General features: G+C 35.1%; 1 long non-coding RNA gene across 2 annotated transcripts; it reads left to right on the forward strand.

Moving 5' to 3' along the window:
• The first annotated feature begins 455 nt into the window (after nt 1-455).
• LOC131872405 (uncharacterized) lies at nt 456-3,233 on the forward strand. 2 transcript variants are annotated; one of them, XR_009370558.1, is made up of 5 exons: nt 457-1,148; nt 1,246-1,854; nt 1,947-2,129; nt 2,261-2,454; nt 2,859-3,233. It is a non-coding gene; the product is annotated as an uncharacterized LOC131872405 (long non-coding RNA). The 2 variants fall into 2 exon arrangements; XR_009370557.1 differs by having other exon boundaries at nt 456-1,148; nt 1,246-2,129.
• Nucleotides 3,234-3,574: the final 341 nt, after the last annotated feature.

Consider the following 3,574-nt stretch of genomic DNA (forward strand, 5'->3'; position numbering starts at 1 on the left):
TGCAAATTAGTTCAACTTCATAGATTCTTCAGTGTAGGTAGATATGGAGGACTCCTCCTGTTTGAAGTTCTGAAATTCTATAAAAAGCTTTTGCTGGTAATCTGAAGGCATGAAACTAGTCTTTAAATGCTTCAATATCTTTGGCCAGAACTTAATTTTCACCTTCTTCAATATCTTTGGCCAAAACTTAATTTTCACCTTTCATTGACTCCTAGTGTTTTGAAGATTCTCCCACCATAGAGTTGCATGACCTCATCTTTGAAGCTGCAATCTTCACCTTTCGTGGATCAGCTTCCTCAATCCCTTCCATATCATAGTACTTTTCTAAGTCTTGAATCCAATCCAAGAACACCTCAAGATTTACTTCACCTTTAAAAGCAGGAACGTCAACCTTGACTCTAGTTCCTTGTTTTTTAATGGCTATTCTAAGCCTCCTAAATCTGAGGGATCGGTTTGATCATGCCTCCTAAATCACAGGAGTTCATTTGCATCACAATCTATGATTTATTTGGTTTGATAAGATTTGTTGGATGTCTAGTAGTTCTTGCTAGCTTCAATTTATTAGTTCTTTAATTTTCCTTTAAAATACTTGGTGCATGTCAATATTGTATTTTGTAGGTATATTGTTATAGGAATATCATTATAGTTTACTAAGATTTCTTGATGCCTTATTATAACTTTAAAGTATAATTGAAAGCGCAATTGCCTTCTATAGTCAAGAGTCTTTGGATGTATGATATTTAGAACTTTGAATTTTAATGTATAACTAAGGCAAAATTGACTTCTGCAGTCAAAGTCTTTGAGTTTATAGTATTGTCTGGTTTTCTTATACTGCAATCACAATAATTCAACACGTCTGTAGTCAAGAGTCTTTGGATGTATGGTATTTAGAACTTTGAAGTTTAATGTATAACTGAAGGCAAAATTGACCTCTGCAGTCAAAGTCTTTGAGTTTATAGTATTGTCTCGTTTTCTTATATGGCAATCACAATAATTGAACATGTATGCCGTGATCCATGATGGGGAAGGTGTTATGAATGTAATAGTGAAGATACTGAAGTAGTTGTAAAAATGGCAGAAATCATTGAAGGGCTACAGGGCTCTCCTCCTGAAGAACATCCTAATGGCTATCCATATGTGGGGGGACGGTATGCTAGCTTTGTTACCATTTTTCATTTATTTTCAAAACTCTTGGGAATGTTTTTCCTAATCATGATTTTCTTGTGTTCAAATGTTCAATTTCAGACAGAATGTTGTAGCTTGTGCCAAGCATTTTGTTGGAGATGGTGGAACAGAGGGAGGAGTCAATGAACACAATACTCTGGCAACCTACTATGATCTTTTCTAGATTCACATGCGTCCATACCTGTACTCCTTGGCAAAGGGTGTGTCAACTATCATGGCTTCTTACTCTTGCTGGAATGGAGAAAAAATGCATGCAAACCAACACCTTCTAACTAGGATTTTGAAAGATGAACATGGATTCAAAGTAAGTAAATATGACAAATAGAGTGATTCATTTTATTTATTTTCTGTAATAATAATTTTATCACAGAGGAAGAACTCTAATCAGAACACTACTTCCATTGGATTTCCAAAGCATACCGATTTTTTTTCTTCTGATTAATACATGGAGCAGGGCCATTTAAGAAACATGTCTTTTCTATTACAAGAAAATCATGAAATACGTTCCCAGACAATACGCAAGAAATCTTGAGCTGATAATTGGCTTGATCGTTTTGAGTACAAGGATTTATCATTTCAGATTGGGAAGGAATAGATAGGATCACCTCACCACCAGGCTCAAACTACTCATACAATGTTTGTTCTTCGATCAATGCAGGAATGGACATGGTGATTTTAAATGATTAATCATGTTTCCATACCACTATATTGGTTTTCTTTCCAGTCAGTAATTTATTTTATCTAATCTTGAAACTATGTAGGTGATGGTCCCTTTCAAGTTCAAAAATTACATTAGTAACCTTACAAAATTAGTCAATTCAGGCCAGATTTCTATGAGCAAAATAGATGATTCAATTAGGAGGATTCTCAGGGTCAAGTTCATTGCTGGCTTGTTTGAACATCCCAAAACAGACAGATCATTGTTGGGCATGGTTGGAAATCCTGTGAGTAAAATGAAATCCACTTGCATTGCATGTATTTTTCACTTTGAGGACATTGTATTACAATGTTGACAAGAAGCAAGTGGATTTAATTTTGATTTTTAATAAATTTTTGTTTTGGTTCAAGCTCACAGAGAAATAGCCAGAGAAGCGGTTCACAAGTCACTGGTTCTCTTGAAGAATGGAAACAAGGGTGAGAAACCATTACTACCTTTAAACAAGAAAACCCAGAAGATACTAGTAGCAGGCAGTCATGCAAACAATCTGGGATATCAGTATGGTGGATGGACAATAAACTAGGCAGGCAGTAGTGGATCCATGACTGTAGGTAAAAATTTGATAACCCAGAAGGCTTGTGTATCTGCTTATATCATACTTAATAGTTTTGAGTCAATGTCATCTGCCTATCTCATAATTAAGAAGATTAATTCAGATGACTATTGAGATAGATTCTTTCTTGGAGTAGAAGATAGATGGATGGTAGAAGATAGTTGGTTTAAATGGGTCTAAGCAAGAGTTCACAATCTCAAATTCCTCATTGTACCTTTAGATCAACTGCTTTAATTTCCTATCTTGAGCTAATTCTCTCTCCAAGATGATCTGCCCCTTATTATTTTTTTATGTATATGATAATGTTGACACCTTTCCAGTTTAAGAACCAATTCTCAAGTAAAATTTGTAACCAATTCTCAAGTCACAATTCTCAAGTAAAATTTGTCTCTTTTTTCACAGGAACCACTATTGTGGTAGGGATCTAGGGTGTTGATGGTGATTGTGGACCTAAATTGGGTCTAGTACTATCTAGGTTATGGATCGACTTAATGAAACATGTTGTTAGGACTTCTCGATGTGCTTACGAGATGACTTTTGGATTGGATGATATTTGTTTGGTCTCAGGCCGCCATGTTTTATAATTATGTAATCGGTTTTATTATTTGGTGGTCGACCTAATTGTTTAAAGTCGAGGGTTTGTATATATATGTGTAAGATCTCTTTGTTGATCATGTAAGGGATAAGGTAATGCAAGTGAATAATGTAATAATCATTCATGCAGAGGATTTGGTCGATCATAGGTGATCGAGTTGGGTTTATGCAAGAGATTTAAGACCTCCGGTATTGAGCTTAACCAAAACTATATCCAGGCATAAAAGATGTTATTATTGCAATTCATTCTTTCTTTCAGATTGTAGTTTGGATTTTTATGTAGTCAGTGAGAGTCCTTTTTGTAATGAGCAGTGTGATCTAGGTTGTTGGCCTTCCTGCAAGTATTATTTGATTGTCGGTAGGCTTCCCACTATATTTTTTCCCTTTACCAGGTTTTCCATGTACAAATCTTGGTGTCATGTGGATGGTAACTATTCTCTAATTGTTGGTTGTGCTTAATTGGTATATCTTCTATTTTGGTAATTGGTTTATGTATTCCGGTATTGATCTTATGTGTTTGGGTA

Source organism: Cryptomeria japonica, unplaced genomic scaffold (assembly GCF_030272615.1).
Source record: "Cryptomeria japonica unplaced genomic scaffold, Sugi_1.0 HiC_scaffold_593, whole genome shotgun sequence".
NCBI classification, from domain to species: Eukaryota; Viridiplantae; Streptophyta; class Pinopsida; order Cupressales; family Cupressaceae; genus Cryptomeria; species Cryptomeria japonica.